The sequence below is a fragment of the Protopterus annectens genome, chromosome 7.part0 (genome assembly GCF_019279795.1).
Source record: "Protopterus annectens isolate FY-2018-M chromosome 7.part0, PAN1.0, whole genome shotgun sequence".
Classification (NCBI taxonomy): domain Eukaryota; kingdom Metazoa; phylum Chordata; order Ceratodontiformes; family Protopteridae; genus Protopterus; species Protopterus annectens.
The window spans coordinates 786,272,581-786,289,671 of NC_056739.1; the positions used below are offsets into that span (position 1 = coordinate 786,272,581).

General features: G+C 36.7%; 1 protein-coding gene across 6 annotated transcripts in view; it reads right to left on the reverse strand.

The window, feature by feature from the left end:
- ARHGEF15 (Rho guanine nucleotide exchange factor 15) overlaps positions 1–17,091 on the reverse strand; it is an 879,095-nt gene that overhangs the window by 376,569 nt on the left and 485,435 nt on the right. The window lies entirely within an intron of this gene.

Below are 17,091 nucleotides of genomic sequence, written 5' to 3' on the forward strand. Positions count from 1 at the left end.
AACGACTAAAAACATTATAACTGTTTGTATCTTGCTATCCATATCCATAAAACAGAGCTTTCAGTTATTCCGTTTTTATATTACCTTTAGTTTAGCTTCTTCCCATGTATCTTTAGTTGCCAACAGAATCCTTTTTAAGTCATAGTACTAAGTACTTCATTTTATCATGTCCTTATAAATATGGGTATTGCTGAAACAATTTGTGTGTGGGTACATAGTTTACAGCTATTGCTTTTGTTTTATCTTCATTGATTTTGTAGCTTGAAAAGACTTAAAATGGTCTTAAAATGTTCCACAACACCGAGATATCATTGTCTGGTTTTATCAGGTATAAAATAATATCATCTGCAAATAAAGCTAATTTTTCTTAACTACCATACCAAGTACATATAAAGCAAATAACAAAGGGGAAAGAGGACTGCTTAGTTCCTCTGCTCAAACAGAACTTATCAGAGAAGAGCCCTCCCACTTTAATTTTTACATCTGATCCCTCATACATCCTCCTAATCAAACTTATAATTTTATCACTAAGTCCCAACTTACTCTGTCAAATGCTTTCTTTGCATCAAGACCCACCAACAACAGGGATATTTTCTTAAGTTCTGCTTCACTCTGGATCATTGTTGTTTTATTAACATTATCCAATGTTTGCATTCCCTCCACAAAACCACACTGATCCATATTTTTCAATGTGTCATCATCTTTGCCATTTTTTACACATTATAGACATTAACACTTTATAATCATGGTTTAGGATTAAAATGGGCCTATATGAAGCTGGATCTGATGGTTGTTTACCACATTTAGGTATTACAGCCAACACTGCTTTCTTCCAGGATGTTTGTGCTGCTCCTCCTTTTAAAATACTGTTAAACAAATCTTCCATATCTTTATCGCTTTCTTCGCTCCTAGCTTTCAAGTTTTCCCAGGAATACTATCTATTCCTGGGAACTTTCTCTATATTGATTATACATCACTGTTTTTATCTCATCTCCTCCTGTCCTGTTAGTAATTGAGCCTCATCTTGGCTTATTTAATTCTTCCATATATATTTCCATTTGTACTTTTTCTTGATTTCTACATTTCTCTGCTTTATACAGATTTTCACAGTTGCTGGATCTCTGGGAAAGAGGGTTATCTTTGGTTTGATTGTGAGGAGGAATAAGGAAAAGATAATATTGAAGGTAATGAAAGTCAGTTTCAGATTTCTGAAAATCAAATAATGTCAGAAGATGAGGAAAATATTTATTCAGTGGGCTCATATACACAAATTAATAAGAATGATATTAAAGAAGTTAAAGAGAAATGGAACAAAGCAGGGGTGGGGGTGGTGCAGTACACAATAAAGTATTAATAGAGGAAAATAAAAAGGAAGAAAACTCAGATGGTGAAGAGGAAAGTGACTGAAAATCAAACATTTCTATAAGATACAGAGTAACATACATAAAAGAAAGATGGATGTAAAGAAAACTGCAGATGTGTGATGCCATCCACAATTAGTTCAGCAAACATCTGAGTCCTACCTTTTAGGTTGCAGATGCAGCTGGTTGCTAAATTTTTCTCATAGTTGCTCTTTGATGATTTTACGAGTTGTTTATTTGCTTGTTTGATCAACATGATCAAATGTGACAGAAATAATCTTAATGTACGTGGGATTGGGAAGAAGGTGGTTACATTTTTTTTCAAGATGTGTACAGAAGTACATTGGTAAAAGTATTACTGATTGAAATTGTTAATGAGAAAGAGAGAATGTCTATGGGCATATAGCAAGATTGTCTTCAGAGTGGAGTTTCATCTGTTAGGACAGTTAATACAGTACTGGCACAAGTAAAGGGTTAAGTGGATGATGCAAAAGTGAAGTATAAAGCTGCGGTGGTAGTCCCTTTACATTTAGGGTATGCAGATGATTTAATTCTAATGAATAACTAACTATGGTTAAAAAAGGAGATACGAAAGGTTAGTACTGAGTAATGAAAATATAAAGGTTATGGGGATATAATGAATGTGGATACTTTCTGTTTTATGGGTAGAATTTGGTGGTATAGAAGTTACCGAAGACTTTTCTGAAGAAAGTGTATTTAACATATTCAGTTTTATTATGTAAATTGGCTTTTCTAGGCGGGGGATATTTTTGTTTCCTGCTGTAAGAGAGAAAGAGTGACTGGAATCTAGTAATAATATCTGCTCCTAAGTGCAGTGCCCAAACCTGAAACGGAGCATTTGTTTGAAAAAGTTTGAGCAGTAATATGAATAACACAGTGGAATTCTCCAGACTGTGGAAAAAGCCAGCCATATTCCCTTTAGAAAAATAAAAAAAGCATTTAAAAGTAAACTAGAAATTCAGCACATACTGACCTAAATGGGGTAATTGGATTTTTATGTAAGAGTGCTACTTTTGTTAAAGATGCACATACTCATAAAGGTGCACCTAATAACAGCAATCACCTCAGCATCATTAGTCCTGACAGTTATAAATTCCAGGCAAGCATACCCAGTTGTCACAGAGGGTTAAAACCCTCACTACAGCCTGCACAACCTGAGATCAAATAGCAGCTCAGTCACTTTATAAGTGCAGGCAGAGATGATGAGCATGCTCATCCTTGGTGGGGGTGGGGAGGGAGGGAGGGGCATGTGCTCATGGTCACATAAACACAAGCTGATTTCTTTGTGGTGCTTTCTGTGGGTGGGTAGGGCAGTCATGCTGACATCATCCCTATGCAGAAGTGACAGACAGAGCTGTGTTGACACCCACTGCACTCCCCACACATGGGTGTTGCTGTGCAGGCAAAAATGTAAAATCTTGAACTACCCCTGTTGTTTGCCCACATGATGGCAATTACCAGCCAATAATGTGGACTGATTTGTCTGATGATTGGCAGGCAGCAAAGCCAATGAGAAGCAAAAAAATTAAAACAAAATCAGTGCATCCCAGCAGAACAGTGGCAGAGCTGTCCTTGAGTCTAAGGAAAGGATAATAAAGCAAACAGCATTACCAAGCAGATGCTTCTTCCAGCACAAATGTATGGCAGGCAAGATATACAGTCAAAATGTTTTACCAGGATAGATCTTGGTCGTAGCCAGGTTATCCACTCAATTACAGCAGCATCTGTCTCCCTTAAAACAGCTTTTGCTTTCTAAGACAGCCTGGATAAAGATAATGTAATGTTAAATTCTACTTTAAAACAAAAACCTCTACAAAAGGTTAAGAAAAACATTTAAAAAACACACAGTATGCCTGCCAGTAGCTATGGCAACATAATATCTCAGGGTTCCGGGGCTCATGTCATCCTGCATTTCTAAGGAAATACATACAAGATTTTATGTAACAAAGGTTCAATGGCTAATGAAAAACACTTGAAACCATGCAGAATACCAATTACACAAATTAAATACCTATTCTACCCACAAATGCAAATACTTGTTTGCTGACACTGTACAAACATCAGATTCTGGGAATATCATTTACTTCTTAAATCCCCTTGGATTATGCTTCACCTTATGCATGACAATCCTAATTCAAATCCTCCAAGAAGTCAGGGGTACAACCCAAATGGGCTGAACTCTGACACTAAAAACAGTGAGACAGATTTTGGACTTACAAGATGGCTGCACATTGAGTAACAACTTAATTCTGTCTCTCCCAGTGGGAAAACAGAAACTTACCAGAGAAAGTCAGAGGACTTAAATTTCTGAGTAAATTTCAGTCACTGACTAGTAAATGCACTGCCTGGATGCCAGGAAAAAAGAAATACAGAGGACCTGAACGAAGCTCAAAATGCAATGAAAAAAACACTGACTGGGAAAAGTACTGTAACTATTCAGCAAAAAGAAGTGCAAGCTCTAGACATGACTTCCAGTAACCTTGAGGAAGGTATAAAGCAACTGTACACAGACCAGACTAAAATAAATGAAACACTGCTGGACTATATCAACTCAAACAATAAAAGGCTGAAAAAATGGAAGAAGCTTAAAAAAGGCACTCAGATGAGATGATAAAACTGCTAAGATCATTGGGTGAAATGAAGTAAAGGCTGGCTGAATATGAGACTGCTCATAAAGAGATGTTTCAAGAAATAATAGAATTAGAGGACACAGCATGTAGAGAAAACCTAACATTTTCTGCTGTACCTGAGAAGCTGGAAGGAACAGACTGTATTAATTTCATGAAAGCACAAATAAGCAACTGGACTGGTATTCCACAACAGGAACTGCTAATTGAAATGGCACATTGTGTATACTCTCTAAACGTGGCTAAGAGAAAACAACCTAGACCTTTAAAAGTAAAAATGCAATCTTACCAGCAGGAGTTGATTCTGACAAAACTGTGGTAGAAGGACAAAGTACTAAAATTGGGAGACAGCAGTGTTTGTGGAAAATGACTACTCATTGTACACTGGGTAGAAGAGGAATAAATTGATTCCATTATATTGGGAATGTTGAGAAGCAGGCATGAGATTCTAACTGCTGTACTCAGCTATCTTTAAAATATTTTTTCTCCTGGAGGAACAAAAATATTTTTGAAGAAATGCATGCTATGGAAGAAATATGAAAATGTGTCCAAAAAAAGTGAGCTGTGAAACAGATGGGGATTTTCCTTCTTGTTCTTCTGGTAATAAGACCACAAAGGGACTGTGCCAGTGAACTCTTTCCCAGTGTTTCAAAGGAAAATGCTTGAGAGAGGGAAAAAAAGCAGAGGAGTTGACTAGAAGAATTGAGAGTGCACTGATGAACAGGAGTAGAACAAGAAAATCTGGAAATATTGCACTTTCTTGGACTTTGTTAAACTTGCAGGGGACTCTAAAGCATATACCCTACTTCGTGTCATTAATGTTTGGAGACTAAAATCAGTAACTTGGAAATTAAAAAATGTGGGATTACAAAGCAATAATTATATTTGTGAAACAGGACAGAACAAGAAAATCTAGAAATATTGGACTTGACTTATTTGGAATTTGTTAAACCTGTAGGGGACTCTAAAGCATATGCCCTACATTATGTCATTAATGTTCAGAAAAATAACCAGAAGAGGGGAAGAGAAGGGGAGAGTTAACCGTAAGTAAAACAAAAATTTTCCTTAACAGTATTACTTAAGTGGTGCGCAGTTTTCTTTGCATTTTATAAAGTAAAGTTTTTTTTCAGTTATTTTTAAGTGTAACAGGCATACTAATATAAATATATGCTTTTGTTTATTCCTTTTGTTTCTTTTTCCCCTCTTCTCTCTTTGTCCTTCTTCAGTTTTAAGAAATGTAGGCACTGTAATGTAAAAAAAAAAAAAAAAAAAAGATCTGGTTAAAAGAGCATGACAAAAGAAAATGTAATGTGCCTTTTATCATTATTGCATAGGGTAATGACTGGGTCTTTTTTCTAGTAAACAGTCCTGTATCTGGTTCTCATGTCACTAGCAGACAATCTGATAAAGAGAAATGGCTTGGAGAAAATATTTTCTGAAACATTCAAGTGTTTTCCCAGCTGGGACAGCTATAAAGATAAGGCAAAATCAGATAGCACTTAAAGAAAAACCACACCCACAGACTCATAAATCATGTTTATTTCATTATGGTTTCATGTGTCCTACATTTTAACACCACTCTGGGACTATTTCAGGTTTTTAAATATTTCATAGGTTCATAGGTTCATACTAGGCTAATTGCCCTTGCAAGCCATTTTAAGCCTAGCCAATTATCCCCTGTGAGATTCAAACCCTGTACCTTGTGTTTGTAAGGCAAACACCTTAACCATTAGGCCACCCTCCCATACATTTCTACATGTAAATTCTGAATCTGACCACATGGGATCTGGCATCTTGAAATAATTCTGATTGTTTAGTCTGCCTTTAGGTATCCCACAATTCAGTACTTGTCAGTACAGGCCTATTCCTTCCTAAAGCTCACATCACTGCATTGATTTTACATACATACACTGCTGTCTTTCAATCAGTTTTAAGTAACATTTCATGTCGTTCAATGACTACTTAAAACACAAACAGTGCAAATGCCACACAACAGACTTTCAAATTGCTTTTTACTGCTGCTTCTTTTTAGAATGGCTGAACTGCAGTCTTTCGTGAAGCCTGAATTGTACTACTTTGACTCATCTCCCATTCCCCTTCAAACCTAACTTCCCTAGTTGTCAAAGTGCTAAGGGTAATTTGAGCTGTTACCTGCTATGATTGAGAGCTCACAGCAGGAGACTTGTCGCATGTACTATTTCCTTGTTCTGGCCTTTACTTTCAGTACGGGTAGGGGAAGAACCAGGGAGCTGTGACATCACAGCATGGGTGGATTTTTAGGACAGTAGTGGTGATATCAGATTGAGGAGGGAAATGGCCAGAAAACTACCTGTATTCAGTGACCTTGATGACATCAATGAATTGGGGACTGCAGAAAGCTTTTTCAGGGTGGGACAAAAGTTTTTTTGAAAGTGAAACCACCACAGTACAGTAAGGTACTGTCCTAGTGGAAAGAAACCGTCAATTTAAAATATTTTAAATGCTATATTGTTGTTTATTCATAGTAGGGACAGTAAATAGGGAGGAAAAAGACAGAGATGTTGAGCATTTAATAACAGAATCCCATTGTTGTCCTTTAACAGAATCACAGGCTCTGCCATGCGTCTTAGCATGGCTAAACTTTCTTTCTGTTTAGCTCAAGTCTGTGTGTGTGGCTGTCAGTTTGGAACTTTTGTTCCTATTGGGAGGGTAAAACTTCAGTGTTTGAAGATGTACATAGTTTTGTGTGCTATTACTAAGTTAGTAGGTTTTAGGGGGATACTGGGTATGTGTGTGCATTTTTGTTTGAGGATTTTCAATAACACAAGGGGTTCTGCAGGATGTGATGTGGGTTTAAATGGAGATGACAAGAAACAGTTGTAGAAAAGATTATCCTACCAAACAGTGCATGCATGTAACACAATAGCTGGAACTAGACATTTACCAAAAAACTTTTATACATAAAAGGTAGGAATAATAATCCCTCAAGAATATGATTCTTTCTATAATGTCTTTAAACATTAATGGGCTCACAGATAAATGCAAAAAGGAAAGAGCAGTGAGCTATATTAAAAAATGTAGAGTGCAAACAGCTATGTTTGAGACTGTGTAGGAGACACACTTGGAAAGAACTGAACATGTGAATTTGATAAAGAAATGTTTTCAGGATAATTATTCAGTGGAATATCTGGGGCAAAGGAAGAGAGAAGTACTTATATTAACTGCAAGAGAAGCTCCAATAGTAATTGAAGAGGAAAACAAAAAGACAATAAAGGTAGATTTGTACTACTAACAGGCTACTGGCAAGGGAGGAGGATTACACTGGCATGTATTATATTCCACCAAAACCTGTTATGATGGAGCTTAAGAAAATACTGGGAGAAATAATCAGCTTTCAGCAAGGAATATTACTTATAGGTGGGGTTAGAATTTGATTTGCAACAGTGAAGATGTGTCTGGGGGGCCAAGAAAGGAAAATATAACACATGAGGGTAGATTTTTAAAGAAATATATGAACATATTTGGCATGGAAGATGTGAATTCAGTACTTAGAATTTGAAGTGAATTTACATATCATTCCTCAAGATACAAAAACTAGGCTAGGCTAGACAGAGTTTACATTTCTAAGGAACAGGTACATTTAACTGAAGGTCTTGATATGCACCCAATAACTATTTCAGGGTAATGAAATAAAAATGTGACACTATTGCTTTCCCACCTATCTGCTGAAATAAGGAATTTAAGGAATGTGCAGTGGAATATTCAGGAGATATTAGAGAAGACAGAAACTTCTTCTGAAAATATAGCTAAGGAGTGGAATAAAATTAAAGTGGAATTTAAAAACGATGGAAATAAAAGAAAGAGAGATATGGTTAAGAAGTAACAAGAATTATTTAGAGGGACTGACAAAATATTAAAGTATTGCAAAATAGGGGGAATCTCACAGAACAAGAAGAGGAGCAACTGCAGAATATTACATGGAAAATAAGGGATTACTTTGCTAATATGCATGAGTTTAGAAAGACTGCTGTTAAGCAGTTGCTTTTTGATAATAACACTAGAGCACAAAAACTTTTAGTACAATGACTCAGGCAACAGAAAGTAGAAAGGGCTGTCATCAAGCTTAGGGAGCCTACAATAAGGAAGACAAGAAAGGGAACCTGTAGAAGTATTAGAAATATTTTGGAAATTCTACTAAAGTCTGTATAAACCAGAGAAATATAGAAATCAAGAAAAGGTACAAATGGAAATGTTTATGGAAGAATGAAATATGCCAAGGTTAGAGGGAGAGGAGGATCAATTACTAACAGTTAGGATAGGAGGAGATGAGATAAAAAATGGTGATGTATAATCAATCTACAGGAAAGTCCCCAGGAATAGATGGTATTCCTGTAGAAGTTTAGAAGCTAGGAGGGAAAACTGATGAAGATCTGGAACATTTTGTTTAACAGTATTTTAAGAGGAGAAGAAGTATAAAACATATTGAAAGAAGGTGGTGGTAGCTGTAATACCTAAAGAGGGTAAAGATCCATTAGATCCAGCTTCATATAGGCCAATTTCAATACTAAACTATGATTATAAAGTGCATATGTCTATAATGGCTAAAAGAATGCAAATGTAATGCAACAATTGATAGATAAGCATCAATGTGGTTCTGTGGAGGGAGACAAACATTTGACAACATAAATGGAACAGTGATAATCCAGAGGGAAGCAGAATGTAAGAAAATACCACTGTTGTTGATAGGTCTTGATGCAAAGAAAGTGTCTGACAGAGTAACTGGGATTTTATGAACAGAGCAATGGAAGCATTTGCATTCCCTGATAAAGTTATAAGATTGATTGGGAGGATATATGAAGAAACAGAGGTGAAAATTAAAGTGTGTGGGGTCCTTCCTGATAACCTCTACTTGAGCAGGGGTCCCAGGCAGGAGAGTCCTCTCTCTCTCTCCTTTGTTATTTGCATTAAATTTAGAATCATTGGCAAAGAAAATAAGGGACTCAGAAATTCAAGGATATAGTTGGTATAGTAGTCAAAAAAACTGGCTCTAATTGCAGATGACATTGTTTTATACTTGACAAAACCAGAAAGGGACATTATAGTGTTGTGGAACATATTGCGACAGTTTCAAACCTTTTTGGGATACAAAATTAATGAATTTAAAAACAACAGCTGTAAATTATGTACCCATACACAAATTGCTTCAGCAATCACAATACTTATGGGGACATTATAAAGTGAAGTATTTAGGAGTATGGATTAAAAAGGATACCCGCGTGACAGCTAAGGATATGTGGCAAGAGACTAAACAAAAGAAAATACAAAAACTGAGGAAATGGAAGCTCTGTTATATGGATATGGATGGATATGGATAGTATGATACAAGCAATTAAAATGTTTTTAGTAGTCTTATACACAGGTCAGGCATATTTTTTATCAACCAGAGGAAAAGTTGTGGATAGCAACTAATAAAGAGCTGAAGGATTTTACCTGGGAGGGGAAGACAGCAAGAGTCAAATGGGATAAGCTTATTCTCCCAACAGGGCAGGGTGGACTGGGATTACCTGAGTTGAATGGAGTATTTCAGAGAAACACAGTTAAGACTCCTATACATAGCACAAGCAGAAAACTGTAATTCAAAGTGGAAAGAGATAATGATGAAACAAGGGGGACACTCAAGTAACAGGGAGAGACTGGGATTTTGAATGCAGACCTTTAAGGAGAACAACAACAATCATACAGAATATTACATTCATAAAGTAGCAGAAGGTCTTCTAAGAACTAAGCCAACATGGGAATGGGGAAAGGAGATTTTGTCAATAGGGATAACTGCAGTTATGGATACAGACAATAGGCAAGAGAGGGCAAGAATATATTGGAGAAAACTGGCAAAGGAACCAAAGTATTGGGAAGAAATAACTAGAGAGGGAAAGATGATAGAATGGGAAGATGCCAAGAATTTATTTGGACTGCAGGCAAGGATTGATATCAGAGTATAGGCAACGAGAAAGACATGGGGGGTCCTAAATGAAAGACCAGCACTGGTAGAGTTTTTAGTAAAATCTAGAACAGAAGTTCCTGTTCAGTAAGGAAAAATTAGCAGAGCATATAAAATATTGCTTGATAATTATAAGAATCAATCAGAGGAGTTTAGGAAGGACTGGGAAGAGAGATTAGATAATTCACAAAGAAACAATGGGGAATATATGTATGTCTCCAAAATATGCAACACAATTTAGAAGATTTAGGCTCTTTGCCTGGAAGTGTTTACACAGGTATTTTATACCCCAAGCAAACTCCAAACATTTTTTCCTCAGGTAGACAGCAAATGTTGGAGGTGTGATGGGGAAGAAAGAGGTAAGTGGGAACATATTTTCTGGGAGTGTAATGAGTTTGCAGACTTTAAAGATTCCTTGCAGACTGCTCTGTTGGAAATTCTGGGTGAGCAAATTGTAATAACCAAGGAAATTATTTTTGAGCTATGGTGCAGAATCGGAATTGCCTAGACATAATAAGGCCTTGCTGAGTCTAATTAAAACAATTACTAGAAAATGGAAATGAAAGTCTAGGCCAACTTTACTAGAAGTAGCGAAGATACTGACAGAGATAAAACAACTGGAATTGGGATATTTGGAGACGGGTGGAAGCAAACTGCATAGAAAAAAATGGGAACTGTGGGATCAGTACATGCAGAGGATGAACAAGGTTTAAGAGAAGGAAGGATTTAAATAAGCTATGTAATGGTTGACTAGTAATGACTGGATATGGTAAAACTGATGTGTAATATTTGCAGCTACAGTTGTGTCAGCACAGTTTGGATTGTATAATGTTTGCAACTGAGATTGTGTCGCTATGGTTTATTGTCATTTGTATAAAATGTACCATGGCCTATGTCATACATGATAATTTAATAAAGATGTTTCTTATTTAAAAAAAAAAACAATGACTGAATGTATTGAAAGTGATGTATAATGTTTTCAGCTACAGCTGTGTCGGCACAATTTGGAATGTATAATGTTTGCAACTGAGATTGTGTCGGTATGGTTTACATTCATTTGTATAAATGTGACATTGCCTTTGTCATGTATGATGGTCTAATGAAGATGTTTCTTGTTTAAAAAAAAAAAAAAAACAATGAGACAGACTTGCCAGCACGTGATCATGTGATCAATCCCACAACCGCAGGTAAAAGAGCAGACACCTAATATACAAACAGTTAATCAAGGCTCATGCATATCCTTCAGTGTAGAGATGCCAGGAGCATTTGGGAATAGGTTCTAAGGTTTGATTGTCAAGTGTATGACCTACTAGCCTTAAGGAAGCTCAAATGCTGCAACCTTGTCCTTAAATAATAATTTATTAGCGTTTATATACTAAGAATAAAAATGAAATATTACATAGTAATCCCCAAAAGCAGTACAAATTGCATAAAAAAAGTGCCATCCGCATAATATAGTAAGCTAATATGAACAATTACAACCACTGCCTCTATTACTATTAAACAAACTCTAGCATACAAACTGTAGCACACATTCTTACACAATTAGTATGAGTTTGCAATATGCCTGAATCAGATATGCATATCATACTGCCTTGTCACTAATCAGGACTCGGCTAATGTTTAGAACATTTGTTGGCAATCTTAATGGTATTAAGTAACTTTGCTTTAAAACTAGCAAATGTTATATGACATATTTCTCTTATTCGCCTAATTACTGGCATTGTTAAACTAGAGTAGAAAGAATGTAAATCGTGACTACAGTTTGCCTAGAGAAGCCCCTATGGAAAATGATTAATAAATATAAATCCCAGGAAAGGAAAGTATCACTTAACGTCATTGCCTGAAAATGCTTATTTTAGCCATTTAGTTTCTGAAATTTGTCAAACCCATGATATGTGTTGCAAGACTCTGTCATCAGCTTTACATGTTTAATGTATGCTTAATACTAGGATCCCAGAACAGAGCCGTTTAAAAGGGATTATATAACCATGTTTATTTAGAAAAAAAATATGCATATGAATTATCCCAGATTTCAGATCAGTTATGTAGAACAGAGTGTGTGTTGTAACTTTAAGAAGCATTTCCAAGTGAAGGCATGTACATATAAACAGTAAGCACGTGAAGGCAGCAGTGCCATTTTGAGAGAACAGCCAGAGTGTTAACATGTATGAGTGTGGTAGTCAGTCTGTTTATAAGTTTATTTAAGTTTAAGTTACTAAACCTTAGTCCTATAACAAAGCTGCTTGAACTGAACCCACAACTGTTCGTCTGTTTTATCCTGAACGGATGAGCGACATGGTGTCAGAACCGAGATTAAGAATGCAACTTCTTCAAGCCATGAGGTGCAGAGTTGATGGTTAAGGTATATGGAGCAGGTTGGGTGATGCACTGCTCAAACGATTAAAAACGGCCATGAATGAACTTCCGGTAACTGAAACTTGTACAAATAATTTATTTTGCAAAGAAATCGATGTGAAGCATTTGTAAAACACAAAACACATTATTAATCAAACAAATAGCACAAAACTTATTATTAATAAAACAAAAGTCACACAATGCATTGTTAATTAAATGAAGTGTTCGAAACCATGATATGTGATACAATTATCAGAACTACTTATATGGGGTTCAGAGTTACCTCTGGTTTGCATAATGAGCATTTTTTAAGTAAAATGAGCAGAAGAAAAGTATAATGAGAATGATAAGAGGTTAAATGGGCATAACGAGTACAATAAGAGGGCAAAATAAACTTAAAAAAGCAAGGTGACTGCATGTTTTTAGTGAACGACTGTGTTTTGGCATGAGCTACTATTTCGCAATGACCGAAGCCATTCAGAGCATAACTAGAGTTGTTCGAAGAATCTCAGAGTGTGCAAAGTGTTTGCAGTGTGTGTTTTATTACAGTGCAATTATTTCAAAGAGTTTACTGTGTGCAAAGTGCAGTTATTTTGCAAAGTGCAGTTAAAGTACAGCCATTTCAAAAAGTTTCTTGTACTGTGTACATTTATACACAGAGTGCCGCCATTTTAAAGTGTTTCTTACACTGTACAGCAAAGTGCAGCCATTTTGAAAAGTTTCTTGTGCTGTATACAGTTCATTTGCAAAGAACACTGACAAAGGATAGCTTCGAAAAGTACAGTGATGTCTGGCATACATACACACACACATGTATATATAAATATATATATATATATATATATATATATATATATATATATATATATATACATACACACACACACACACACACACACACACACACACACACACACACATGTGTTTGTGTGTGTTTGTGCGTGTGTGTGTGTGTGTGTGTGTGTGTGTGTGTGTGTGTGTGTGTGTGTATGTCCGTACATAATTTCAAGCACCTTCACTACTGTGTGTTGATATGGCAGGGGCATTTCGCAGACCCAATCCACTTATGTTTGATCATAATATCGCAGAGAATTGGAGAGTATTTGAGCAGGAAAATGATATTTTCATACAAGCAGCTTTTTCTGAAAAAGATGCATGTACGATGGTATCTATTTTGCTTAACAAGGCATGGACAGAAGTCATTGAAAGAGAGTGTTCATTTGTGTATGCACCAGCAGTATATGCAGGAGAGGGGGATAAGCCATATTGTTGTACCGGCTGAATCAAGAGAGGACCTTGAGTGATTGAAACTTAAATTTAGAGAAATGTGTAACCCCCAGACAAATGTTGCATTAGAGAGGCACCTGTTTTATACAAGAGATCAAAAGCCAGGAGAAACTTTTGCAACATATATCAGTGACTTGAGAAATAAATCTAAAAAGTGCAGATTTGGTGATTTGAAAGACGAACCACTAAAGGGCAGGCTTATGTGTGGTGGTAATAATATTGCAGTGAAAAAGATTATGCTTCATGACAGTGATTTAACGTTGAGCAAAGCTATAGAGATTTGTCAAATCCATGAAAGAAAGGCAGACAAGTAGGCTTGCAAGTGAAAAGAGCATGGTTTCAGCAGCCTCTAGGGCAAGCGTAGACAGCATACAGCATGTAGCTAGCAGAAGCAGGTCTAACCACATGGCAGCTGCAGCCTCTGCAGGTTTTCCAGGAAGGACCTGTAACTTTCCAGCAAGTTGTAAGATTAGCTCAGCAAAATGGACATGCTCAGTGCAGTATAAGGATGAGTCAGCAAAACCCAGGTCAAGTTTTATTGTTAACTGTCATAACTGTGGTGCCAGTCATGAATCTAAAAGAGAGAAGTGCTTAGCATCTGGTCAGGAATGCCACAAGTGTAAAAAATGGAACCACTTACAAAAGTTTTGTAACTCAAGCAAGCCTCATTCATTTATTAAGAAAGGTCACTCAAAAAGCAAGTTGATCATGTAGAAAGTTGCAACCCTAATTTCTATGTAGATGGTGTATCAGTGAAAAGGTTAATGCAGTATATTTGATGGCAAAGGACAAAGTATTTTGTACTGTTCTGATCAATGGTAAACCCACAGACCTCAAAGTAGACAGTGGTTCAAGGTGTAATGTTATGCCAGCAGAAACATTCGCTAGAGTAAGTGCTGGTGAAAAACTTAATTTGGTTAATTGTGCAAAGCTTGTTGCTTATGGAGGTGAAGAGATTCAAACCGAAGGCTCAGTAGTGCTTTCACGCTATTTGGCTGGGAACAGTTACAGCTTGCAGTTTTATGTAGTCAGAAGACCTGTTCAGTAATTATTAGGTCTTAGAGACAGTTTAAGAATGAAACTGTTTTCTTTTACCAAAGAAGTCCATCATGTAAGCACATATCCTAGATCCAGCTTCACTGATGCTATTTTTTCAGAATATGCTGATGTTTTCGATGATAAGCTAGGCAAACGTCCAGTTGTGTATTCCATGAAAGTAGACCCAGAGGTCAGCCATTAGCCAGAGCAGCGAGGAGATTTTTGATAGCTATGCAGGACAAAGTCAAGGTCCAGTTAGACAGAATGGTGAAGCAAGGTGTGATTTGTCCAGAAACAGAACCCACTGAGAGGGTATCTTCCATGGTAGTTGCTCCTAAGAAAAGCTTGAATGAAATCAGAATCTGCATTGACCCAACAGACTTGAACAAAGCATTAAAGAGACCCCATCATCCTATGTGTACAGTTGACGAGGCTGCCAACCTCATGCCAAGTGCCACTATTTTTTCTGTCTTAGAAGCAAAAGTTCATTTTGGCAAGTAATGTTTGATTGCAAATCTTCACTACTGACTACATTCAGTACTCTATTTGGTAGATACAGATTCCTTAGGATGTCTTTTGGAATAAATTCTGCCAGTGAAGACTTTCAGCGTGCAATGGAGCAAAATTTTTTGGGTTATCCATGTGCTGTAATAGTGGATGATTTACTAGTTGGAGGTAATGGAGAAGCAGAACATGACAGAAATCTCAGGAAAGTTTGACAGAGCCCCTGAAGTGAACTTGAAGCTCAGTCCTCTGAAATGTAAATTCAGGGTATAAGAAGTTAATTATGTAGGTCATTTACTTACCAGTTTAGGATTACAACCAGACCTTTCCAAACAAGCAGCCATTCTTGAGATTCCAGCTCCAGATAATGTCCAAGCCCTACAGCATTTTCTTGGTATGGTTAACTATTTGGGCAACTTCATACCTGACTTCGGTGAGTTTTCAGCGACTTTAAGAGAGCTGACACGCAAAAATGTTGCCTGGTCATGGTTGGAACTGCACCAGAGAGCATTTGATAACCTCAAACAGTAAATTGCAAATCCGCCTACATTAAGATACTATGATGTTCACAAACCAGTAATTCTTTCCTGTGATGCTTCAAAGTTCAGTTTTGGTGCAGTTATTCTTCAACAGGGCAGACCAGTTGCCTAGGTGTCTAAAACTCTTACCCAAACTGAAATGTAGCATGCTCAAATTGAAAAGGAACTTTTGGCAATTGTGTTTGCATGTTCAAAGTTCCATGATTATATTTATGGCCAAGCTATCCAGATCAAAACTGATCATCAATGTCTAGTCACTATTTTAAAGAAGCCTATGCATACAGCTCCAGCAAGACTATAAAGAATGATGCTCAGATTACAAAAATACAGCTTCAAAATGGTCTAAACAAAAGGCATACTTCTTTGTCTGTCTGATACCTTATACAGATCACCCAGAAATACCACAGAACAACTTGATTCAGAGAATTTTGACTTTAATGACATGGAAGTGCATATTTTTTTTTACCACGAGACTTGATGAGCTAAGAGATCATACAAAGACTGATTCAATTTTGCAAAAGCTCAACCACTTCATCAATGCTGGATCGCTGTCAAAGCAATCTTGTATACTGCCAGAAGTGCAACTTTATTTTCCCTATAGAGATGAGAAGCAGATGTAAGATGGTATAATTTTCAAAGGTCCTAAAGTTATTGTTTCTACTTCCTTACAACATGAATACATTTAGATTTTGCATTGTGGCCACCCAGGTTCCAAAGCTACCAAAAGAAGGGGGAGATGACTTGTATTTTGGCCTTCTGTGTCAAAAAACAATGATAAAGTGCTTTCATCTTGCACTACATGCAATATTACTAAACCGCATTTGCAAAAGGAGCTGCTTCAGCTAAGCCAGATTCCTCAACTACCTTGGTCAACAGTAGCCACTGACATATTTGAGTGGAACAATCAGCATTACTTAGTGTTGGTAGACTCTTATTCAAACTGGTTTGAGATCGATTTGTTGCCTAACCTAACATCCAGTACTGTTATTACTAAGTTGAAATGTCATTTCTCAGTCCATGGTAGTCCATAAAAAGTTATTCCTGACAACAGTACCCAGTTTACCAGTCAATTATTTCAGAAATTTGCAAAAGAGTGGGACTTTATCCATGTTACTAGCAGTCCAGAATACCCACAGTCAAACAGCCTGGCTGAACATGCAATACAGAGTGCAAAGCGATTACTAGAGAGACCAAAGCATGACAATACCGATATCTTCTTGAGTTTACATAATCTCAGAAATATACCCTTTGACAACGTACTTGGCTCGCCTGCTCAGGGACTTATATCTAGGCAAACCAGAACAACCTTGCCTATCAGTTCTAATTTTGTGGTGCTCAGTGCTAAAAACAACAGAGCAATCAATGCCCAACTATTTAAG